Source organism: Sciurus carolinensis, unplaced genomic scaffold (assembly GCF_902686445.1).
Source record: "Sciurus carolinensis unplaced genomic scaffold, mSciCar1.2, whole genome shotgun sequence".
In the NCBI taxonomy this organism is placed as follows: Eukaryota; Metazoa; Chordata; class Mammalia; order Rodentia; family Sciuridae; genus Sciurus; species Sciurus carolinensis.
In genome coordinates, this window is record NW_025920290.1 from 33,282 (window position 1) to 60,647 (window position 27,366).

Sequence of the window (27,366 nt, forward strand, 5' to 3'; positions counted from 1 at the left end):
TGGGCCTGCTCCAGGCGTGGTGGTGGCTGGCGGAGAGGAGAGTAGCAAGAGGTAGGATGACAGACTGGCAGATTGGGTAACTCCACCGTTTCTCCCAGGTAGGGCCGGGGTTTTGTGTGTATGGTTTTTGAAGGCGATGTCTCAGCTGGAAACTTCTTAACTCCTTGGGGTGTTTCTCTTTTCACCAGGGTTTCCAAGTTCGGGTGTTTGGGCTGAAGCAAATCCCTCATTATTCCTTCCATTCCCCAGACATGGTTTTTAGGTCTCAGGCAACTCTTTGCTCAGGTTCAGATCTGTCCTTGCCCCTCCTCTTAGGTAAGGACAAGCTGTGCCTGTGGACCAGACCCTGACAGCTGTGCCCTCATCAGTTGCCACTGTTTCCTAACCTGGGAACAGAAACACCATTAACATGGAGCTAACTTTTTGACTTTCTTTAGAAATTAAACATTCCTTTGCCTGTACAAGAAAAGAATGCAATGTTTAAGAAGGCATTGGCCCCTGGAGATACTTCCTCAGTGGAGGAGCTCCTGGATTCTGGTGAGAGTTAAGGGGTAATGTCAACTGAGCACACTCTTCTAAGTTCACAAGCACTCCTTGTTTCAAGAGGCTTGTGCTGCTTTTATAATGAAAATGCAATAGATGTTGATATATCCATCATTCTAAATATCTTAGTTGTCTTTGAGTTCTGCCTGCCTTAATATTTTTGCCTTCTCATTGTGTGCCATGCTAATTAACTTACATCATTTCTTACAAATCATTCAAGAGGGCTATTTGGACTAATCCTAACCCACCCTGAGTTTTCTTTTTCAGCATTTACTTTACTGTATTTTATATTTCTCAAGAATTATCTCCAGTTGTAGTTATATACGTTGTAGTGATTTTTTTTTTCTGTCCTGTAATTTTGCTTTTGGTGGGATGAGGCCTGAGCTTAGATATTATAAAAAAAAGCCTTGAATATTTGTTCCAGCTTTATTGCCTATTCAGTGTATTTCTTAGGAAAATTACTTAAACTTTTGGAGCATCTGTTTGTTTATGTAAAACATCATGATTCTGTCCTGGGTTCCATTTTGCTTTTCTGTTTCTTAAATATATTTTTTAAATTACCTTCATATGCAAATGTAAATTGTTGACTGTAACAACAATTTATGCAACAATATAACAGATATTTACCATCTAGTTATAGCTACAAAACATTCTCACACAAAATAGGTGAGATTGTACATAGTAAGATGATTTTCTTCTCTGTTAGAGATGATATATGGTTTGGCAGAAAGTAAAATCTTTGGGAAACAAATTGGATCAGACTTTGATTACTAACTCTCCCACTCAATGGCTCTGTAATCTTGACCCAGGTACAAATATTTCCTACCTTCAATCTTTCTCCCTTGAAAAATATGGATCCATTTATATAAAAGGGTTGTTGGGGAGAGAGAGAATTGAAATGAGAGAATATGTAAATTAAAGGATGTAGAACATATAAACAATATACAAATGTTTGTTATTATTAGCAAAAGAAAAAATGTTGGACTTGGTAGTCAGGTAGTGCAACTTCAGTTTCTACTTAAAGAATGAAATCAAATTAAATTTGAATAAGGAGAAAGAGGTCAGAATAACTAACATTAATGGATGTATAGTTTTAGTAGTGTTGCTGGGAAAGAATAGGCAGAAATTTGTTTTAGAAAAGAAAATTTGTCCTGGAAATAGTGGGATGAGATTCAATGAAGGTGATGGAGGCTCTTGAAGAATTAGAACTTGATATAATTTATAGCATATATGGGTTTTTGATTCTTTTGAAAGAACCTACTGCTAAGTAGTCAACCATTTGAAATTTGATCTTAACTACAAAATATTGAAAGGTAATTAAAAAATAATAACAAATACACAGGAATAAAGTGGAAAGATATGTTACCTTTTTGTCCCCACTCATACACCCTTACTGCTGTTTTGGGGTATTTTATTCTACATGTCCTCATTTAAGTCTTTAAAAACTATTTCTATTATTTTGCCTCTCAAAATCATTTTTGTTTTTGATACATTTCTACACCAGTCAAAACCTTTAATTAAAAATTGAAATCATGCCAGGTGAGGTGCCACAATTCTGTAATCCCAGGGGCTCTGGGGATGAAACTGGAGGATCATAAGTTCAAAGCCATCCTCAGAAACATAGTAAGGCCCTAAGCAATTCAGTGAGACAATATAAAAAAGGGCTTGGAATGTGTCTCAGTGGTTAAATTGTTAAGCACCTGGTATTTGGGAAAAAAAAAAAAAGGAACAGCTATTTTTAAATTTGAAGGTGTCTCAAGTGTTTGTTATTTTTCTGTATACTAATATTTTTAGTTCTTCATAAAGTATTTTACATATTCAAGAATGGTATAGAAACCCCCCCACAATGAGTTGATCACTTTCCTACAGTTGTTGAGTATCATTCCTATGAATATCTTTATGTTTTTATGACATATATCTATATCCAAAAACAATGTAGTGTTAGAGTATTTTGAACTATATAATATATTGTATTAATCTTTATAAGATATCTGCTTTAAACACTATACCTAGAACTTAATATTAATATTAGAGGTGGTGATTGGTAAGAATTTTTATATCAAATGTTTTATTTATTTTTGTTTCATGTCTTTTCCTTTTTCTATATTTACTATCAAAATTCAAACAGTATTGTCAATAAGAAAAGAATGAGAGAGTTTTCAGTTGTACTAATTTAAAGAGGAAAATTTAAGAGTTGACAAGTTGTGATAGCATTTTATGTATGTACTGAGATGGTTAAGTATTTTTTTCTCTCAATGTTTTTCATTGGCCTTATACCAATTAAAGTGAGACAATTGGGAATTGGAGATATGTAGTTTTTAAGTGACTTAATGTTTCAACAGAAAAAAGTGATCCCTGCCCTAAGTTTATATTTTCTTGGTGATATTACCTTCATCTTTACAAGTGGAATACATCAGAGTCAAAGACAATACAATCTGTAAATTATTCAGTGTTAAAGACAAGTCCACATTCAGTGGTGCTTCATATATAATTTTTCCTTCTTTGAAACAAAAATGTTTTTCTTATTGAGATTACCAAACTCTACTTAGGTTGAAGAGAGAGGTTGCCATTAAAATCTCTATCTCCTTGTAGAAAAGTTTTTGCCTAAATGTAATGGATTTTGTTCATTGCCTTACTGTATCCTTAGCCTTGTATTACATCTTTTATGGTCTTCTTCAGTCCTAAAACAGTTCAGTCTTTTTGTATATAACCAAATCCATATTATTAGGGAAATATTATCCATGTTGTTAGGGAAAAATATATAATTTCAAGGATTTTTACCATTACATAATTAAGGACTTTAAGGTCAACTTGTTCTTGTCCTAGTTACTATCTATCCCTATATCACTCTGAAACTTTTTCCTACACCTAAGTCCTGATATGTCATCTGTGAAGAGAATTCTGACTCACTACTTATTATTCATTTTTCTAAGGTAGAACCTGATAGTCTTTTTGATTTCTTTTTTTCACTCCTTGTCAAAGTAATGTTAAATTCTGATGATCCTACCTTTGAATGTCCTTTTGTTATATACACCCTGCCCCACCCTGCTCATGCCTTCTCTCTCTCTGTCTCCCTCTGTCCCCTTCTCTCCCTCTCCCACTCATACCTCCTCTCTTCCTGCCTCTCTCTGTCTCTCTCTCTCTCTCTCTTTCTCTCTCTCTCTCTCTCTCTCTCTCTCTCTCTCTCTCTCTCTCTCTCCCTCCCCCCTCCCTTTCCCTCTGCCCTTAAATTGATGTTTATAAATTGGTCTCCCTACATCCTGCCCCATTCTCAACAGTGATATATCTGTGTTATCTTTATAATACATATAGAATGATGTTAATCCCTAGATCACAAAGTATAGTTTGTATTTAATAACAGGGCTTTCAAAATCTATCCTAAACCTATCTTTTTAGCTTCTTGTTTTATCTGGTCACCCATGGGTAAGTTTTGTGTTGAAGAGAAAGTTAGGATATCTTAGGGAAATATGTGGTATTTGCAATCTTAGATATGGCCCAAGTGTAATATTCTAACTTAAAAGACATTCCCTGTCTGAAATCATTCCCAGCTCCCCTAGAGAGAAAGAAGTGGCATAGAAAAACCTATTATACTATAAACTATTTTATATTTATATTGATAAAGTCAGATCAAATCTCAGAACATAGCACATATAGTGAAACTTAAGTTAGCAAGTTTATCAGTCACAATATTACTATTTTTCTAAGGCCATTATTACCAAGAAAACCTCTCATAGAATAAACTATATTTTGTATGTTTCTATGTGTATATATGTTACACACACTGTAGTGAAGGTCTTTTTTTTCTAGTTTTCTTTTTTTTTTTGATGGTGGGACTTTTAAAAGTTTGTTTTTGTGTTGACAGGCATTAGTGTACATTCCAGCTTTCGATATGGATGGATCCCTCTGATGTCTGCTGCTAGCATTGCCAACATAGAGATGGTTCAGCTCCTTTTGGACAGAGGTGCTAATGCAAGCTTTGACAAGGGTAAAATGTTTGAGAAAACTTAACTGGTTATGTCTGCTGTGATTCTTTTAATCCCAAACAGCAATTAGGCAAGGAGAAAAAAGTTAAAGGAGTTTGGAAAATAACCTATTAGTTGAATTTTATAAATAATCTGCACAAATTAGAAGCCTAATTCAAAAAACTCCTTGCACAAAGGTAGATTCTAGATATGTTTTCTTTATAGCATATAGTTATGTACTTGTAACTTCTATAGTAGGTTTGGCTATTTTTAAAGAAAAAATGTGTTGAAAAAAATCAAAAGAGAATTTTTGGAAAAGTACTTGAAAATCAACATTGAATTATATCACATAAAGTTGTTTCAAAAGTAGTTTACTTAACATATTTATTTCTGTTTTTGTTAGTATATGATTTCCACTCAGTGGTACTTTTAATGTTCTTAAAGAACAAAAGTATGTATTTTCAAATCCAGTTTGTTATATTGATTTACCAAATCTCTTTTTTTTTTTTTTTTTGCAGTCCTGGAAATCAAAGCCAGAGTGTTCTACCACTAAGCTACATCCTCTGTCCTTTATATTTTTTTTATTCTGTGACAAAGTGTCACCTAGGTTCCAAGGCTGACCTGAAACTTGAGATCCTCTTGCCTCAACCTGCAAGTCACTGGGATTATACACATGTGTACTTGGTTTAACTTGTTTTTAATAGGTAGTTGAATTCCCTTCATTATTAACATATACATGTTATTTTAGAGTTAATTTTCACATTCTTTTTTTTCTATGTACATTAGGTACTTGTAAAACCCTCCCTTTTTAAAAATATATTTTTAAAAATTTGTCTTAGTTTCATGTTTAAGAAGAATGTTTTTCATCTTGTTGTTTAAGAATATCACTCAATGAAATATATATGTAAGAATGGCACTTTTGAAAGGATAGAAAATATTCTGCACAAAAACTTCTATTTGGAGGAATACTTACAGTTTTAAAAGCTTTCATATTTTTTCTTAGAATGTACATATAAATATTTTTATGTGACTGTTAGCACAAGTCAGGTAAAGTGGTAGGTATTAATTTCATACTTTTAATTTAGATCTAATGAAATATTAAGACATCACTGAACTCACAGTTTTTAGTCACAGAGCTGGGAGTAGAATTTTATGCTCTGTAGTGAATCACTAATATAAACTATGGCTATAGTGACTTTTTGAATTTCTGGGTTCTTGAGAAATTGGTTTTGTTTTTTTTCTGTCTACCCTCTTCCACATTGACACCATAGGAACTAAGGGAAGAATAGTTTCAGGGAACAGTGTGAGTTTAGAGAGATTAAGTAGACCAGGACTGAAAAGGAAACAATGAATATGGTTGTTGTATCAGTTTTATTAGGGAGGTTATAAGATAGATTTCAAGAGCTGTCAGATGGGTGAGAAATAAAGAAGTGAAACCAGAGAGTACAGTTCATTTTCCAATCATAAATTGAGCAAGGAAAATTTTAATCTACCAAGAACTGTTCATATTCAGGCAATGTAGCAGAGTCATATGCTTCACCACTTCATTGTCTTGAGGAAAGGGTAAGGGGAAGTAAGTTAAGAAGTGCATTTTACTTATAATATGAAGAGGAAAGGGATCCATCCCTGATCTCATGTTTTGGTGACTTAATCTTATGAGTGAGATTTCAGGAGATTTTGTATAATTGAAGAGTACAAAAAATATATAGAATATTTTAAATGTAAGGAAGTCAATTAGATATACTTTCTAAAGTAAGAGAACTTTTTCTGGCTTGGTTATTGTACATAAGCAGCCTGTTTTGATGACTGCACGTTCTTCTTGTGGCTCTGAAGAACAGATCTTGAAGTTTGTAGAGCTGCTACTTTCAAGAAACCCTGATCTAAATGTAACTTGTAGAAAAGAGCCTTACTGTTGGTTCAACATGTTGAAGATACTTTTATCATTCTGTTAAATACTTTATAGTATGAATTTTTAAAAATCATAAACAATGCTTATTTACTCGGCCAAATACTTGAATGAAATTAGGTCATAAGTTTCTAGTTCCAATTATATAGGAGTACCAAGAGAAGTTGACCTTTCAACTTTTACTTTTAAGAGGAATATTATACACATTTGGACAGAAATGGAAAAGAGTACATCAAACAATGATTTTCTGTGAATACACTCAAAAGAATATGATGATCAAGCTAGAGAAGTAAACCTATTAAGTACTTTCTCTGTGTAAGAAGTTTTACACAAATAGTATGAAAACATATTGAAAGGTTTCTATTTGCCTAAGATTTTAGCAATTAATTATGTATAGAAAACAAACAAAAAATATATCTTGCATCTGTTGAAATATCTATAATAAGAAAAATGAATACTTTATATGTCTTTAGATAATTCCCAGATGAAAAAGAATTTGCTCTAATTGGAATGATTTCAAGGTTGGTATGTTCTGCTGCCCAGGGGCGATTTGGTAATGTCTAAAAGGATTTTTGATTGTCACACCTTTAAGACATTATTAGCATTTAGTGGATTAGGTCAATGGGGGCTGTTAAATCTTCTATGGTGTGTGGGACAGCCCTCCAAAGAATACAAAACCCAAAATGACAAAGTTGAGAAATTCTGATTTAGTATGAAAAAGGCCAATATTTATATAGTAGACAATATTTAAACAACTAAAGATTAACATTAACTGGAAAAAATTCTATCTATATAATGTTAGCACGTCAATTCACAAGAATTTTAATTCTGTCATTTTTGATATCCCTAATGAGGTGTAACTTTTGAATCCAGTTGCGCCTTAAAATTGGGGCATGTACTTCAGGACACTAGCTGAAGTACACTTCCAGATGTGTTGTGATTTTGATTTATATGTTTTGAAATAGCATAAGATAAGACGTGCCTCTCTGGGTTCAATGGAAAATTAGTTTTAACTGATGTACCTGTTTTTAAAATTTCTTTTGGTACTTCTCCAAGATATTTTAGGTAGTCAAGTCTTTACCATCTCACTCACTTACCATCTTCTAAATTCTGAATGTAAAGTTAAGCAAGTCATTATCATAGGCATTAGATTATTTTTTCTCTCAAGAAGTATATGGGATCTTTCAGCTACATAGGATATATCTGGACAAAGATTTCATTTGAATTAAAATAATAGAATTATTATCTCATGTTAAAATCTATAAAGCAATCATACTGTAAGGTGATTTTAAAGCTGAAAACTGAAGAAAAGCTAGTGAATTTGAAGCAGCACAAGATTTAGACTGATATGTAATCAAATAAAATACATAATTTTACAGCATGATTAAAGAAAGCTATTTAATTAACAGATATGAGAAATAACTTCAGAAATAAACTTTCAGCTACTTTGTCTTCTTTAATATTCAGAGCTTGAACCAATACAGTTACTGAATTATGTTTTCTTTGTACTCCTGAAAAGAAAATACCTCATGGCAAATAGTGATTTTTAACCTGCAGATTTTATGAGGATAGCAATAAGTGATTTTACAGTGGAGTAGGGAAAACATACATAAATATGAAAGGGGACAAAAACATCTCAGGGCTCAAGAATACAGTGAAATTAGGGAAATTTCAGAGACAAATTATATTGTTACTAAGTTTCATGTAAAATGTGCCAAAATATGAATTAGGGAAGCACTATTCAGATATCAGGGAGAAAAATACATCTTTAGATGAGTTTCCTTTCATTCTGTTTACATTCCCTTCTGTTGAGCAATTCTTTTACTGAGAAAAATATCCTTTCCAGAAAAATAGCACAAGTGAAGAGTTGACCATACAGCTCATAGTTTTCATCAAAGCTGCTTGGCCACATACTTACTAGTTGCAAAAGACATTGAAAACTAACTTTTTTCAAACTAAAATGAGACCCATAATTTTTTTTCTCATAAAGTGAAAGTAATAGCTGTCTTAGTGGTCAATCTCTAAACTAGGGAATGAAGTCCCAGTTCTGATATGTAATAGTAGCATGGAAACTACTCATTCTGTGGAAAAAGTTCAAAAGACAGGGCCTTAGTTTGTAGATAAAATGGGGGAAATAAAAGAAATGGATTTACTTGTGTTTGTAACAAAAGGACAATTCTAGGGGTTTGTAGATCTTATAGTGAAAATAAATTAGTTGACTCAAATCACTTGGTTCCATTTGTACTAAAAGCCAGTAAATAAAACAATTAGAAAAATTAAAATTAATTAAGAGGAAACTGATGAATTTCCTATACTTAATTTATTTGAAATCTTTCTGAAATGGTACTGAAAAAATTCTATAATAGTTTTCAAAATCGGGTATAACTTAAATACATGAAATACAATTTATTCATTTAGATCAGTTTTGAACAATGCATTTAGTTTTGTAACTCACACCTAATTTGTTCTTAAGTTCACCAATTGAATCAATAATTTGAGTTACTTTTTTAATTTCTAGAACTTGTTTCCTTATTTTTAAAACTGTTGTATCACTTTATAACTCATTTTTTCCTGAAATATTTTAAAGTTAAGTTTAAAATTTCTTTAGCCAGGTTGGATGGTGTGCATCCAACAGTGAGACAGTAGGCTGAGACAGGAGGATCACTTCAAAGCTAGCCTCAGCAACGGGAAGGCACTAAACAACTCAGTGAGACCCTGTCTCTAAATAAAATACAAACTAGGACTGGGATGTGACTCAGTGGTGGAGTGCCCCTTCATTCAATTCCCCACTATGCCCCAATTTTTCTTTAATATGATAAACATATCATCTAGATGGAGCATTTCCAATTTCTGTAAGTTTATTTCTGTTAGTAATGTGTATGATGCTTCTCATTCATGCCTAGGTGCTAGTCATTAGGTTAAAAATCTGAATGGAGAACTAATTATGAATTCTAGGAAGTTCCATTAGAGAGAATTTTATATATTTTTAAAACATGCTTTGAGTACTGTGGATCCATGACTTGAGTGAACTTATATTAGGGATTGTGGTTCTTGGTCATTTTGGAGTATACAACATGAAGAGCTGTTTTTTTTTTTTTTTTTTTTTTTTCTGGTTTGTCCTTAACCTGAAGATATAGCCCTTTGAGTCTCAGCTGAATTTGTCTTAAGTATAGCTTATCAAGCTCTATAACTTGTACAGACTCAGGGTTGTCAGTTTTGTTCCCCCTGATATATAGGCCACCAAAATCAGCTGTGGCTCATTTTCCCATCTGAACTGGTACATGCCATTAGGGAAAAAACAAATGTGAATGCACATTTTATGTCTCAGGCTTTTTGCTATCTAGATTTTGCTTCCTTGGTATCTTAGTTCTACAGTTTTTAAGAAATTGAAATTTGTTATCATTGAGCTGTTTTATATGCTTTAAAATTTTGGTCTGAATTTTGTTCTAACTTGCTATTTATTACTAGAAATAAAATTCAGAATTTTGGACCTTTTGAATTATTTATTTGTTTATAATTATTTTATCTATGTCAGCTCTGTTGTTTGTTATCCATGGAGTTTTTTTTTTTCAAATTTTATTTAAAATCTCATTGGAAATAGCATTAGTTTAGTATTTCATGATAGACTTTTCATAATTAGTACATAGGAATCTAGCTTGTTCTTTTAATTGTATTTTCTTTTATAGTTTTTCTTTTCCCTCCTTTGGGACTAATAGTAAAGAACTGGCAACTCGAAATCTATTTTTAAGTATAACTCTCTAGAACACAAATCATATCTTTTGTTTCTCTTAGATCTTTCTGTAGAAGATACTTAGCACAGTGTACTGTGTCAAGCCAATATGGCAATTTAATGGTTTATTTATTTTGGCTATAGAATTTTTCTTTGAGAGGGTTATGCTTTTTGTTTTTAAATTAAATTTTAGTTGAATATTTTCTGTATACCAAGCCCCATGTTAATTGTTTTTAAATATTGTCTAAATAATTCTTATAACTCAGGGGTAGAAGTTATTTGTACAGAACAGAAACTGTGAGCTGAAATATGTAAGTGCCTTTGAATGTAGCAGAAATGTGATAAGGATATTTATAACAATTTAATCCAAACAGCATCTGGCAGTAGAATGTACTTATATTTTCCATCATTTTTACCTATATTTAGGAGATTTCAACACAAACCAGTTAAACAGCATGACTTTTCTAATTGTTGCAAAACACATATTTGTGTCAAATTGCCTTTATCTGAGTATTTTGATTTTATTGTCTTTTTCTGTAAATTATAGTAGATAGTGAAATATTTTATAAACTTGAGTATTTGTAAATATTCAGATTTAAATATTTGTAAATTGTAGTAGGTAGTTGAGTTTTTAAAAGTCCACAAACTGTATAGGGAAGTATTGCACAGAAAAATGTTTTCACTTAATTTAGCTTAATTATATTTAGTCCTGAAAACAAAATGGCCTTGATGAAGTTATTTGGGACTAGGCATTTATGATGTTGTGTGAACTTACTATTTATTTTCTTTTTATATTGATAATGCAATAAAAAATGGTATTATAAGTTAAAATCAAGCAGGCCTGTATTAGATTATTGACTACAGAAAATAATTTGAAACACATCTTGAATGAAGTTGGCAATCTTCTTGTTAAGAGTAATAATAAAATTGGAAATATTGTGTGTAGTTAACATTTGTTTTTTGTGAGGGTTTTTTTTTCTTGCTCACTGAAACCTTTTGTGTCTTAAAAAAGGAACAGATTTTTTTACATTTAGAAGGCAGTTTTTCTAGCATAGAAGTTTATTTTCAGATTGTTCAGTAGTGAGATAAGGAGTTTGTAAAACATTATGATATTTTAATTTCAATAAATTTTATTATCATTAGTAAGGTAGCACATATTAAACTGATGCCCAAGATTTTGACCTAATACTTGTTTGGTTTTTACCTTGTTTAATGTTATTGCTGTTTTAAGAAACAAAAGATGCCTTCAGGAAAATGTTCCTCACTTTCTTAGAATATAATTTTGGTTGCAAATGTCACTACAGTAGTTTGGTAGATTTACAGTATTGACTTTCAATACTAACTTGTTTTCTGTTTTTAAATTTATTTGTTTTGATTCATTGTACATAAGTGGGGTAAAACTGTTGTTTCTCTGGTTTTACACAAAGAAGAGTCTCACAATTTGTGTAATCATACATGTACATAGGATGATGTTTGTCTCAGTCTGTTATTTTTCCTACCCCACCCATCTTTTTCCTCTATACAATGTTTCCTTCCTCATTCAAAGAACTCAAAAAACTTTACATCAAGAATACAAATAAGGAAATCAATAAAAGGCTAAGGAAATGAGCAGACAATTATAGCATGGGAAGTATGTTACATTACAATATGGGAAATATGTTCATATTGTTAAATGAAGAGGTTGCATCATTCTATAAATTAACCATTCTCTCTTTTTTAATGTGCCATTAATACTGTTGAAAACAATTCCTATCTCTCTCATGTGCTCTCCTTCTCTTTAAGCAATTCTCTTTTCCTCCCCTTATAGGCTTTAACATGGGCAGCACGTCATGGTCATAAAATGTAAGTTTGAAGTTGCTTGAACTTGGAGCTAATAAAATGATACAAACCAAAGATATAAAGACACCAAGTGAGATTGCAAAAAGAAACAAATATCTTGAGGTATCATCTATATGTTAAACTAATTTTTCTGTGGTATAGCATATTTTCTTATATAGAACTTTTATGTTATTTTGTTGGAATTCACAAGTGTAATAATAGTTTTTTTCAGCTATTAAATGTATATATATTTTTTCTCCACCTAATATTTGTCTAGTAATTTTTCATCTACTAAATCAAAGACATTTATAGTGTGATGTTATATAAAAGGATAAAAGTCTTATTCTGTTGCTGATAATGAAAGTAGAGTACACTAATATTATAAACTGGTTTAGATTTTTAAAAATTAACTTATGTATTGAGACAGTATAAGTGTCAACATTTGAAGATGTATTTAAAACATTGTTGTATAATTTTAAGTTTTAGATGTTAGACAATTTAAAAGTTAAATCCTTTAAGCTACATATATTCCCATATGTATGACAAGGTATGTGATAAAGTGATAACATAATTGGGTATATGATCTGCTGTCATTCAGATTTTAAAGCTGAATGATAAGTATTTGCCATATATCAAATTATTTTATGAATAAAAACTTTTGGTGTGAATACTAAACTTTTAGTCAGTGGACTGTACTTTCTAAGCATGAATCAAGTACAGTACCATTGTAAAATTATTAAGTTCAAGAGTTCATAACACTGAGGTTCTGAATTTTAAAGTTTGTGAAATTCTACAAGCTCTGTCATACAACTGTCAGACCATGTCACTTACACTGCATATAAAATAACTTCACTAAATTTTAAGCAATCTAGTAAGCATGATATAAATTTCCAAAGAATATGTACATTTCCAAAATTATTCTAGAATAGAGATTAATCACTAAAGTCTTATGAAATTTCAAAAAGAAATCTGGGTATGGGGGTGTATACCTGTAACCCCTGCAGCTCCAGAGGCTGAGACAGGAGAATCTCCAGTGAAAGCCAGCCCCAGGAGATTAGCAAGGCACTTAGCAATTCAGAGAGACCTTGTCTCTAAATAAAATGTAAAAACCTACTGGGGATGTGGCTCAGTGGTTATACACCCATGGGTTCAATCCTTAGAACAAAAAATCATTTTTTTGCATTATTTCTTCTAATCATTGAAAATTTGGAAACTAAAAATTAGTACATTATTAAATTTTGGATAGATGACACTGAATTTGATACAATATATTTATGAGCATCAAAGGTTGTATTGAATCATAAATCATTTCTTATAATGAAATTTGATCTTACATGTTGAATGAATACATGACATTGCCTTGACTTTGTAAAAAGTTAGATTGTAAAACTAACAAAATTTGCCATATTGCTTTGAGTTATATAGTTGAGATTTGTATACATTTAAGCAAGTTTATTGCTCCCTTCCCTCTTAGCAATGTATTTCAGTCGCTACCTTTATCTTGATCTTTCTGAGTCATTTATCAAATGACATTTTACTTTTGCATTATGTATTACTAAAAATTCTACTCTAATTTTACTCTTTCAAATAAGTTATACTCTTCTACTTATTTTATAACAAGGAACAATTTACTTGGATTTATAAAAGTCATTCTCAGGGTAATAGGTCATGAATATTTTGTCTCTTATACCTTGATAAATTTTATTTTTCATTTGAAAAATAATCATGTTATTTCTTTTTAAGTGTACTTAACAGTATATAAAAATATTTACTATATTTGGCTAATTTCTGAATCTTTTCAGGTCCCCAACTTTCTTTCTTTGACTTTAAATCCATTGGAAGGAAACTTCAAGAGCTACCTAAAGAAGAGGCTATTTGTAAACACTTGATAGCAGATTCTGATAAAGGAAAAGATCACATATTTGGGTAACATATTTTACTTCAAAAGAATTCCTGTAAATAAATTAAAAATGTATGCTTTTACTACTTATTCTAAATATAATGATGTGTTTAAGATATATGATATTTTATATTTTGACAAGCATTTTTAAATATCACTTAGAAATATCTGGGTTTTAGATGCATTTGTCTCCATAATTTTAGAGGGTGTTAATTATGTGTACCAATATTAATCATAAGAACTTTGACTTTAAATATAAACTTAGTAAAATATCAGTAAAATGTATTTGAAGGGAGTCAGCATCTGCATTACTATTCAAACAGTATTATCCCTTGCTTTCTGAGTGTTTTAAGCACATTACTCATTGTTTAAGGGAAAACTAAAAATATTTTTTCCTGAGCACTATTGTTCATTATACAATTATAAACCATTCTCTACCCCATATAAAGTTGTTTGTTAATTCTTACTTATCACAATTAAAGAGAATTTTACATGCAGATATTTTACACATTATTTATGTTAATGTATATTTTCATTCTTAGGAAAGATGAGCTACACTTTGCCATCCTTCATTTCCTGTGATATCATTGCTTAGGAAAGCCTGCTTTGAGTTGAGAGGATTGCTCAGTGGTATGCTTTGCTTAGCATTTACAAAGCCCTGGATTCTGTTCCAACCCAAGTGGATGAAAAAAGAATTAAAACTTGCTCAATCCTTGATACAGCATCAAGTCTGGAGTGTACATTTATAAATATATTCTATATGAATTCATTCTTACTATTCTATTTTTTTCTTGAAATATAAGTATATATTTATTATTTGTACATTGATAGCCTGTTCTGAAATTGACATTACTATACATATATATAGTTCATACACAGGATTTGGAGATCTGGAAATATTTTTACATGGTCTTGAACTGGAACATATAACACACTAAAGGTGAGATTTATTTATTTTTATTTGTTGTTTAACATAACATTACATTTTAATTCATAAAGATGCCTATGAATGAATGCTGTACCTTTTCTGCATATTTTATAATACATCCCATCTAAAAATTGTAATAAATATCCCTAAATTTTATTATTATATTTACATAAATTATAAGCTAGTTGAATTTAACAACTTTTGCCAACAGTCCAATGCCTCTGTAAATAAAGCCATTTGTTTTTGCAGTTGCTGATATTCTTGTATATGATACTAGAAGCATGATTTTAAACCAAACAAACATGACATAAGATTCTTCCTCTGATTTTTCACCAAAATATGTTACTTAAACAATTTTTTCCCCTTAAAGATAATAATAGGTAATGTCAGGTTGTCTTGAATATTAAATTATAACCCTATGCCAAGCTTTACCTAGGTATTTTAAGCATACATTTTGAATTTGAGTAGACAAGAATTATGAGGATACTGAAACAATAAATTACTACTTAAAACAGATCCCCCATAGGGTTATGGACATTTTGTTCAGGTGTTTTAGAGTTGGGTTTCTTTGGGGGGGCATCAGGTATTGAACTCAGGGATACTCAACCACTGAGCCACATCCCCAACCCTATTTTGTATTTTATTTAGAGACAGGGTATCAATGAGTTGCTTAGCACCTCACTTTTGCTGAGGTTGGTTTTGAACTCTTCCTGCCTCAGTCTTCTGAGCCAGTGGGATTAGAGTCATATGCCACCATGCCCAACTAGAGTTGGGTTTTATAGTTCAATTTTGAAATTATTTCAAAATTTTGAAACTATTATTCTATTTGGAATAATCTTCAGCATAAATATAATTTCTATCCAATTTTATAGAAATGTTTCCATGCCATATAAGCAAAATTGTAATTTGAAAGTCATCATGTTATTTGAATCTGGAAAACTAATTATATTTATACTTTTTGAGGTGTGTATATATTATCTACCCAGTAGTATAGTGCTCTATCTATCCCCTCTGGAAAGTTGGAAGTTGTTTAACAGTGCAGCAACTCATTATCTTATGTACACTTAACTACTTCCCTTTGTACTATTTCTATTGAAAGGTAATAGGGTTTTTTTAACATTTTCTACAGGAATGAAATATAACTTTAACACACTTTTTGACCATGAAAAAAGATGAATTTGTAAAGGTTAGTATCATTTTCAAAAACTCTAGTTATACTATTTTTTTTAAATTGGACCTTCTTTTATTTTCTATTTCAGTAATCCTAGGTTACAAACTAATTGATATTTTATTAGGTTCTTGATTAAATATGATTATGAAAAATTCATTCAAAAATCTGATTATAGTATTAAGTTACTTTAAAAGCATTTAAAGACATAAAGTTGTGGTTTTGTTCCTTTAGGTGATCATGATATCTCAGTTAAAGCCAGTACTTCATTTCCAAATGTGAAATAGATTTGCAAAACAGACTTCTTAGAAAAAAGAGGTGCTCTTTAAATGTACATGGATATAAGTATGTGTCTTCCAAATAGTACCACTATTGTTATTTTCTCAAAACTGTCAAGATATTATTTTGCCTACATATGAACACGCAACCAGTGGAATCCAAATCATATACAACCACAAGAATGGGATCCTAATTAGGATAAGTTATGTTCCATGTATATACAATATGTCAAAATATTATCTACTGTCATGTATATCTAAAAAGAACAAAAAAGTCATGAATTTGACATTAATATTACTAAGAATTAAAAAGTAGTGTGAGAAATATTAGAGATATTTTGATAAATAGACTTTGTAAAAAAGCAATGAACTTTGTTATCTGAATACATTAGAAACTTGAAATTATTATAATCACTAATTTTGATTGAAACCTGAAATTATTATTAGAATCACTAATTTTGATTATTATAGAAATCAAAGTAAGCATACTATATCAACTTGTACTCTGTTGTTTTGACTATTATGTCTTAAAATCTAGTAATTGGTTTGAGGGTCTATCACAACTATTATATATTGCAAAAATATTTTAATAGTGTAGATAGCTTTATCAGTCACATTTGTAAGCAAATTATATATTTTAGTATATTATTTTCTAATATGTCTGTTTTTCAAGATGCAGATTTCAGCAGAAAACCTTTTAATGATTTTGAAGATGAAATTATTCTAGTATAATTATCTTAACTACATCTTAAAATTATTTCTACTTAGTTTGGGATTACCAATAATGATCAGCAGAAAATTCTGGCTGCTGCTAAAGAATTGGAGGTAGAAGAGATACATTTTGGAGAGTTACCTGAAGTGGCAAAGTTGGAAGTCAGGTAAAGTAACTTATCAATTTATTTTAATATTATGTAGAATCAACTATTCTTGTTGAGTTTAATATTGATAATGTCTCTCATTTGATTTTATTATATTATTTTCTCAAGGAAAGAGATTTTGAAATATTCTTTGTTCAAAAATAGATACCCTTTGTAAAGTCAATTTTTATAGTTATTTACTAAGAAGCAAACCAGCACACCATCTTAAGTCACGTTGAAATATTGTTTTTTTTTGCATTTTGTTAAATCAGACTATATAAGAGATACCACACTTTTCCTAGTATAGTTCTTACACTGTTTAAATTATTTTAGATGTCAAACAGAAAAAAAATTACATTAGTAATATTTTCTCTTAATAAGATAGCATTTCTCATATGATCTTGGATATATTTTAGCCTTAATTATGTGAGATATTATATTATAAAGATAGAAATTTTATTTCCAATAATATACAGTTGTTAAGCACTGATTACTAATAATCCAAAGTCTATTTGATTTTATTAATAAATTATAGAGAATTGAATGTTTTTTAACTTTTTTTCAAAGAATATAGATTCACATATTTCAGAGATAAAAAGGGAGGTCCCATGCATCCTTCACACAGTTTGATCCAGTTTTCATATCTTACATAACTGTAGTATAATATCCAAACTTGACAATCTGCAGAGCTTATTTGTATCTTACCAGTTATACATGCATTTATTAGTGTGTGTATATTTAAGTATGTAATTATATCATGTATACTTTCCTGTAACCACTGTCAACACTTACAATATTACTTACTACTGGCTTCCTCATCCAACCTCATTATTGCCATACTCATCCCTTTCCCCATTTTAACACCTAGCAAACAATAATTTGTTCTTCATCTTTATAATATTATTTTATGACTATCATATAAATAGAATTATGCAGTAAATGTCCTTTAGAAATTGAATTTTTGTGATCATTGTTAAGTTCAATGTTGTTGCATTTATCAGTAAAATACTTTATTCCTTTTTGTGGATGAGTAGTATTCCATGGTATGTTTTAACCATATTTTAATCATTTACTGATTGAGGGATATTTAAGTAGATTTTAAAATCTGATTATACCAAATTAAACTGCTGTGAATAAGATTCTTTTCTAAAGTAAGTTTTCATTTCTCTTGGTAAAATATTCAGGAGAGCATTTTAAAGGTTGCATAGGAGCTACACTTATGTTGTTTTGTTTTTATTGACTAGTCCCCTTTTTTCCAAAATGTCAGTATTGTCTTATGTTTACCCAACTATTTATTAGTGATCCAGTTTCTCTGCATACTCATCAGTATTTGGTGTAAGCACTAAATATTTTTAGCCATTTCTACAGGTCTGTAGTGATTGATCATTGTGATTTTATTTGCATTTACCTAAAGGATAAAGGTGTTGAATATCTTTTCATGTCTTATTTGCTATCTGTGTATCATTTCTGGTGAAATGTCTCTGTTGCTTGTCCATTTAATTTTGTATGTATTGTTTTATAACATTGATATTGGGAAGTTGTCTAAATTCAAGTCTTTTTTTGAATTTGTGCTAATGTTTTTTGAAGTCTGTAATTTTGTATTTTATCTTAATGGGGTCTTGCATAGAGAAAAAAATTAATTTTCAGGGCTAGCATTTACCTTTTATAGATCCTACTTCTAGTGTCAAGTTTAAAATAATTAGATTCTTAATTTTTTCAAGTCCATGGTACATTTTTAGTTCATTTTTGTGACTGTATGGTACATGATGAAGTTCATTTTGTGGCTGTGGATGTCCAATTGTTACAGCACTATTTGTTAAAAAGCTTATTCCTTCTACAGAATTGGTTTTCATTATTTGTTAAAACTAAATTGGATATATTTGTGTAGAGTCTTCTGGGTTCTCTATTCCAGTTTCTTCATATGTCTGTCCCTCTATAAGTACTACATTGACTCTCTACCCTTATCTGAAATGCTTGGTATCAGAAATAGTACAGACCTTTTGAAGCATTTTTGGATTTGGAAAATTTCCCGAGATGCTACCTGTTGAGCATCCCTAATCCAAAAATCCAAAGTGCTCAGAAATTTGATTGAAATTTCAGATTTTCCAGTTAGTGATGTTCAATTTTTACCAGACCGTCAAGATTATTCTAAATGTATATGGACAGACTTAGCATTAGGAAAAATTATTCTTATCATTTTTTTCTTTCCCAAAATTATCTTGGCTATTCTGGAACATTTTTCTTTTCATATAGAATTTAAATTAAGCAATTCTATGTCTACAAATTTTTTTTCTGACATTTTTATAGTAATAGCACTAATCCTTTGTAAAATTGACATCGTAACTATGTTAAGTCTAGTAAATTCATGAACAAACAAGTTCAAGGTTTTCTTTTAATAAGCATTTTGTAATTTCCGTTGCATAAATCTAACTATACACAGAGTTGAAGCCTTTCATTATCTTTAGAGCATTGTTAGTGGTATTGACTTTTTAATTGTTTCCACATGCAATTCATTTCTATTCTCTGTGAGTGTTTCAGCTTTGCTGAACTCACTTACTAGATCTAGGAGGTTTTTTCCCTAGGTTCTTTGAGATTTTCTATAGAAATAGTGTGGTATGCAGAGAAATCTGATAATTTCTTTCTTTCCAATCTTTGTTCCTTTTATTTCTTTTTCTTGCTTTATTACAGTGTTCAGAACTTTCAATATTTTGTTGAATAAGAGAGATGAATAATGGGCATTCTAATCTTCTCATTTTTAAGGGAAAATCACTTTTTTTGGTGTGGCGCTGGGGATCAAACTCAGGGACTTTTACTTGCAATGCAAGCACTCTACCCACTGATCTATCTCCCCAGTACCTCTAATTACTCTTGTGATTTGTTATTATGTTCACAAAAAAGGTTGAATTATAGTTAATGGTCAGTGAAAAATATGTCCTTTTTTTCACATGAAACTCACTGAACCTCTGAATTGTATGTAAACTCAAGAGTCTGTAGACCTCAGAGTAAATATTCTTGTAAGACCTGCATTATCTACTATTTACTAGTGTTTGCAATCTGCCTCTCATACTAATTGCAGTCATTATCATAATTAAGTCTGCTTGAATGCCAGCCACTTGGAAGACAAAATGCTTTATATTGCCTCCTGCAGTCCTTCTGAAAGTCCTTTTGTCACCATTCTAGAGATATGGAAACATTTGGCTTAAGATTAGACTTATGCAGGATCATAAAGCTAGTAAGTGTGGAAGTTGATTCCAAACTCAGCTTGAGTCTTGATGCAAGAGTCTGTGCTCTTAGTTATTATGCCATGGTGTTTTCTCTCCATCCCCTATTCTCCTAGCCACCGATTCTCAAATTCAGTTCTCTACTTGTCACCAACTTTAATGGAAAGCAAATAACTGAGAATCATTCTAGATTCTTCCTATTATTTTGCATGCAATCTATCATGAGAATTTTAAGTTTTTTTATCCTAGAAATTTCTTAAACTACCACTCAACCTCCTGCTTCCAATGAAACTTCCAGATTCTTAGTTTAATTTCATCATCTCTTCAATGCATCTTTCTATTATTTTCCTAGTGATTCTCTCTACTTTTGTTTTTGTGTTACTCTAAGCCACATCACTCTCCTAATAAACTTTCTTCTTCAAAAGTCTGATTTTATACTTTCTTATTTAAAATTCTTTAAAAACTCAGTTATAGATCTCATTTACAAACTAGTATTAACATTATTTGTTGGTGAGGATTGGAAAAAATAATATATGTAAAAATAATCTAGTGGTCTGTTCATATAGGAGATATTCAAATATTGGATCTTTTATCTTTCTTTTTCGTGTCCCTTCAGGTAACAATGGTATTGTGTGTTCACATTCATATTGAAATATGAGACCCTTAAGATTTAAACTTATTTTTCACATTTTTTTAATTGGTATAGTTCAAGGTCTAATTCAGTTCCTAATATGTATTACCTAATATATAAGCATTTTTAAAGGATCTATTAACTTTATAACTAGATTTCGTATCTACCCCAGTAGAAGGAAGTAAATTGCTCTCAAGTGATTTCTATTTATTTGCTTCCTTTCTTTAGTGCTGATGAGTTCCTCAACTTCCTTCTGAAATTAAACAAAGTGTGGCCATTTAATAACAGCTGTTCAGAATATCATTACTAAATTACCTGTAAATCCTCATAAGGTATTCTACCAAAATTATTAAGTGAAAAAGTTTGAACACTGAAGAACACTCCAAATAAGTTCATGATAATTCAGTAAAAAGTACTGATCTGGTAAAATAGCAGTTGTTCAATGTAATATCAAATTAAGTAAATTAATTTAATATTATTCCTTTGCATACTAACTAGTTGAAAAATACTGTGTTCTCACCCACTAGCAAAAGAAAATGAATAAGACCAAAAATTAAGCCAATTCCTATAATGAACTTCCCTTTGTTTTTAAGGGGATTTAATTGTTTAAAATATAAAGTGACAGGAGACTCAAATTAAAGTTGAAACAAAAGATGTGGTTCAGTGTTATTAAAAACTATTATCAATATAAAGTTGTTTTAGTGAAGGAAGTTTTAGTGAGAAAATAAGTGACCTATAAAACAAACTTATTTTTTAGTTATTTGCAGTTGTTTTAGTTGTTGTTGAATAAAAATTTTTAAATAAATTTGTTTTCCTATGATCTTATGTAATATTAATATGGGAATCATTTATTCAAATATTATATTAATTACCATTTTATCTGTACCTATATTTAGGAAACACATTTAGCAAGCTGATTCTATATTTATACAAAATTACTGAATTATTTATATAAAACTAATATATATATATATAAAATTACTGACTTATTTTTGTGTCAGGATTTATCCAGAAAAAAACAACTTCTCACTTATATAATTTAGTGTTTAGAAATTTTGTGTGACCATTATGTATATAAAGTTGAAAAAAGTTATTTCTGTTAATTAAAATGTGACTTTTGAAACTATTAATAGATAGTCCTGGAATGGGCTTCTCCCAAGAATTTTACTTCAGTTTGTGAAGAACTTGTTAATGTTGAAGATCTGAGTGAAGAAGTTTGCAAACTAAAAGTCTTAATTCAGAAGATATATGTTTAACATTAAAAGGGGGAGGATAATTATGCAAAATGTTTCACAGCAAAAGATGCTAGACAGTGGAGCAGTTCTGATGAGAGCAGTGAGTGGAACATGGAGACAAGTGGGAAAGGACAGTTTCCAAAGGAAGGAATTCACATAACAAACAAACTTTTGTGGTCTTCAACAAATGGTGCTGGGAGAATTGGAAATCCATATGCAACAGAATGAAACTAAACCCATATCTCTCACCATGCACAAAACTAAACTCAAAATGGATTAAGGATCTCGGAATCAGACCAGAGACCTTGCATCTTATAGAAGAAAAAGTAGGTCCAGAGCTTCAACATGTCGGCTTAGGACCAGACTTCCTCAACAGGACTCCCATAGCACAAGAAATAAAAGCAAGAATTAATAACTGGGATAGATTCAAACTAAAAAGCTTTCTCTCAGCAAAGGAAACTATCAGCAATGCAAAGAAAGAGCCTACAGAGTGGGAGAAAATCTTTGCCGATCATACTTCAGATAGAGTGCTAATCTCCAGAATCTATAAAGAACTCAAAAAACTCTACACCAAGAATGTAAATAATCCAACTGACAAATGGGCTAAGGAAATGAATAGACACTTCACAGAAGAAGATCTACAAGCAATCAACAAACATATGGAAAAATGTTCAACATCTCTAGTAATAAGAGAAATGCAAATCAAAACCACCCTAAGATTCCATCTCACCCCAATTAGAATGGCAATTATCAAGAATACAACCAACAACAGGTGTTGGCGAGGATGTGGGGAGAAAGGTACACTCTTACATTGCTGGTGGGGCTGCAAATTAGTGCAGCCACTCTGGAAAGCAGTGTGGAGATTCCTTAGAAAACTTGGAATGGAAACACCATTTGACCCAGCTATCCCACTCCTTGGCCTATACCCAAAGGACTTAAAATCAGCATATTACAGAGATACAGCCACATCAATGTTCATAGCTGCTCAGTTCACAATAGCCAGATTGTGGAACCAACCTAGATGTCCTTCAATTGATGAATGGATAAAGAAACTGTGGTATATATATACAATGGAATATTACTCAGCCATAAAGAACGATAAAATTATGGCATTTGCAGGCAAATGGATGAAACTGGAGAATATCATGCTAAGTGAGATAAGCCAATCTCAAAAAAACAAAGGAAGAATGATATCGCTAATAAGTGGATGATGACACATAATGGGGGGTGGGAAGGGTTAGTGTTGGGGTTGGAGTTGGGTTTAGGGAGGGGGGCAGGAATGGAGGAAGGAAGGACTGTATAGATGGAGGGGAAGGGTGGGGAGGGAAGGGGGGAAAGGGAAAAAATGGCAGAATGAATCAAACAACATTACCCTATGTAAATTTATGATTACACAAATGGTATGCCTTTACGCCATGTACAGACAGAGAAAAAACATGTATCCCATTTGTTTACAATAAAAAAAAAAAGAAATGCATACTACAGAAGCACGCCCCTTTCATGCTTTTGTTCAGAAAGGGAAAAAGGGTTACCCCAGTGATTCTTTCTAATTAGAGTTTACCAGGTTAATATTCTCAGTGAAACTGGTGGTGCACCTTTCAAAAACATTCTAGCAAGATGTGCCAAGGACTGTAAAAACATTTCTGTCTTCAATAGTAGTTTTTTCCAAAATTGTTTGTAACATAAGTGTCAAATACTGGGAAAATAATTTGATAAATTATCATATACTTGTTTGTTTTAATGTGCACAGCCAGGTACCAGGTAGGTAGCATAGGACTATAGAGTCCATATGGATGCACAAAGCTCTTGGTTCAATCCTCTGCACCAAAAACAGAGAAAATGATGTTCAGCCAGTTAAAAAATTAATGAAGGTCAAATTGTTAGATTGTTAAAGATAGAAATTTCTATTTATAAATTATTTATGTGCAGCTATGTAGTTGTAAAAGGCCAAAATGAAATATACCTCTGTTAATACAATTATGGATGAAATATTCCTTCTATTTATCAGACTCTATATTAATTTGTAATTTAACTTGTGTTTTTTGTTTCTGCTTTTGTATTCACATAGAAGTGTATGTTTGGTTTTATGGGCAGTTGATTTAAAGAAAATTGACTATACCAAGATCTAAACTGCTGAAATAGGAACCTTTGATGAAGGAGAAGAAAGAAGAAGAAAACATTTAGAGGAATCTAAGGAACTCACTTCTGAGTTCTTCATGTGTATTTAATGAAAAAATATTTATTTCTATAAAGATTTTGCAAAGCATATTAGGTGAAAGTTAGATTATATATTAAAATTTACACCTTCAACTTTTGTAATTTATTCAATGTGCTCACTAATATTTTATCAAAAAAGGTATTTTCCTCAAAACAAATTTCATACATGTGCTAGGTAATTTTTCATTCTGACTATAACAAAATATTTAATCAGAAGGAGTCTTTAAAGTGAGAATAAAAAAGTTGTGAAGCAAATTCTACAAAGTAATGGTGGGGAAATTAAATTGTAAATGGGGAAATGAGCAATAAATTTTATAATTCTTTGAGAAAGTAACTCCTTGTCAGTGAAAGAGGCATCTTAGAAGTTGTGTTCTGACTTTATTCACTCACCTGACATAGGACTGCCTGCTGTATGCCAGGCCCCTCTTCTGAAAAAGCTAGATAGAGACTGAACTGACTGAGGACAAAAATTATGGCTCCATTTATCTCTATTTATCTAGAAGAATTTATTTTAACTTAATGGGATATTTTTCAGGGTGAACCAAGGAAAATTTGGAATGATTTTTGTACAGAAATTTCCTGCAAAGCATCAACTTTTTAAAAATATCTTCTCACTTGTAGATGGACACAATACCTTTATTTTATTGATTTATTTTATGTGGTGCTGAGGATCAAACCCAGGGCCTCTTGTGTGCCAAGTGAGCACTCTGCCACTGAGCCACAACCCCTGCAAAAAGCATCAGATTTAAATGTAGGAAATTCCCTAAGACATACTTTCCTCAAGTTGGTTATTAATTTGGTTTCCCAGTTAAAAGTTTCAAAGATTGGGTGGATAAGTGGGGAAACATATGTAGTACTTGAGATAAAATTGGGGAGAGAACCAGGGTTTTCTGAAATGAGGAAATTAAAAAGCATTGCTTTAGAGACTTATTGACTTTAAAACATATATAATGCAATCCGGTGTCATAATATTTATTTTGATAATGTATATCTGTAAAGAGAATTATCTTTTTTTTTTTCTTTTTTTGGTACCGGAGATTGAACTCAAGGGTACTGGAGCACTGAACAACATCACCAGTCCTATTTTTTATTTTATTTAGAGACAGGGCCTCACTGAATTGCTTAGAGTCTCACCATTGCTGAGGCTGACTTTGAACTCTCATTCCTCTTGCCTCAGCCTCCAAGCTGTTAGAATTATAGGTGTGAACCACTGCACCTGGCAAGAGAATTTTTATCTTTATTTAGCTACATAGAAGACCTTCTTTTTCAGGGACCTTGTATATCAAGAATTTATAGATTTCTGTATAAGAACTAGTGTTGAGAACACATTTATTATTTTATAATAATTTCTGTATAAGAACTAGTGTTGAGAACACATTTATTAGTTTATAATAATATTATGTACAGTTCTTTGGGCAGGAAAATCTTAATGTTTGAGCAAGCTATTGAATTTTTTTCTTTTGATTAGTTTTCAAGTAGTAATTATCATAATGGGATTTAACTTAGGAATTGTTATGGCTTCCAGGTTTGGAATATATTATTATGCTTGTTAAATTTATAATGTTTCAAAGTTTACCAATAATAACTGAAGAAGATTTAAAGAAAAAAAGAAACATGAGTTATCACGGATAAATCTGTGGAGGTAACAGTTAGGGTGGGTGAAGTCAAGGCTAGACATTAACACCACATCACTCTTTTTCAAACCAGCACAGTGACAGCTCCTGTCAGAAAAGATCATTCAATTAATTAGTTAAAAAAGGAATAACTGTCTCAGGATTCAGTAAATGGGGCATCAGTGTCAAAAAGAATCTTGTTGAGTGAAACATTTCAGAAGTTACACCAAGATGACATTCTTAATGAGATTGGCATTGCAGTTTGTTTTTCTGCTATAAGTTTAAAATTAATTTTGCAGGCTTTTTAAGTTAAATATTTACACTGTAGAATTTAGAAGTTATTACTTCTTGTGATTTGAAAGTATTTATATCACCACTCTGACACAGGATGTTTATAATAAATATTACTCTATAAATCCACCTGATTCTTTTTGTCTCCAGGAACTTTTGGTTTCTGCTTATTCTCTTCCTGCTTACCCACACAGCAGCCATTTCTTCTTTCCTTTCTCTCTCCTTTCTACCCTCATTCTCTCTGCCTCCATCCCTGTCTCCCTATTTCCCCATTCCCACACTGAATGAGGCTTCTTTCACACATTATTTGTTAAAGGACCACCTCAGTTTTTATTGACATGTGTTTCTGCAATTATATTTGAATAAAGTATTTAATTTCCATCATAAGTCCCTTTTCTTTGAATTTTGTTCAGTTTCATAAATTGTAGTTTTGTTACAAGTATGATTCACTCTTTTTAAAGACATTAGTTGATATTTAATATGAAAACAAATAAGTATCAGTTGTTTTTCCTTACAGGTAATATACAAAATTTAAGTTATAATTAAAGAAACTTTAACTCAAGACATAAAAACACCAGCTTAAAACATGATAAACTATTAAAGTATTTATTTTAATGTAAAACTAATAATTTACATTAATGGGATGATGGTGCAGAACTGTATTTCAAGATGTGTTCACTTTAAATCTTCATTAGAATCTTGAGTTGCCTCCCTCTATATCAAGTGAATTAATATGGATGTATTTTTCAGATCTTAAAAGAGGTCCTATTTTCATTTTTTGTATATTAACTCTTTTTTCCATTCTAAATATTAGCTGCAAAATGAACAGGCAAATGATCCAACTTGCATACCATTAATGGAAGAAGTATCTACATGAAAGAGTAGAATTTTGAAGAGGAAAGCTGTTACAATATGTGGATTTGGGCTGATTATTTTCATTTGCAAGCTAACATTTCAGAGAATATAACTAATATTTGCTTTAAAATTATGTATGTAGATCTTATTCAAATTATCCCCATATTTCTTTTAATAGCCATCTGTGGTACAATATCACTTATTCTTTGCCTA

At 31.1% G+C, this 27,366-nt stretch overlaps 1 pseudogene; it reads left to right on the top strand.

Moving 5' to 3' along the window:
- LOC124975517 (ankyrin repeat, SAM and basic leucine zipper domain-containing protein 1-like) lies at positions 1 to 27,265 on the top strand (annotated as a pseudogene).
- The last annotated feature ends 101 nt before the right edge of the window (positions 27,266 to 27,366 follow it).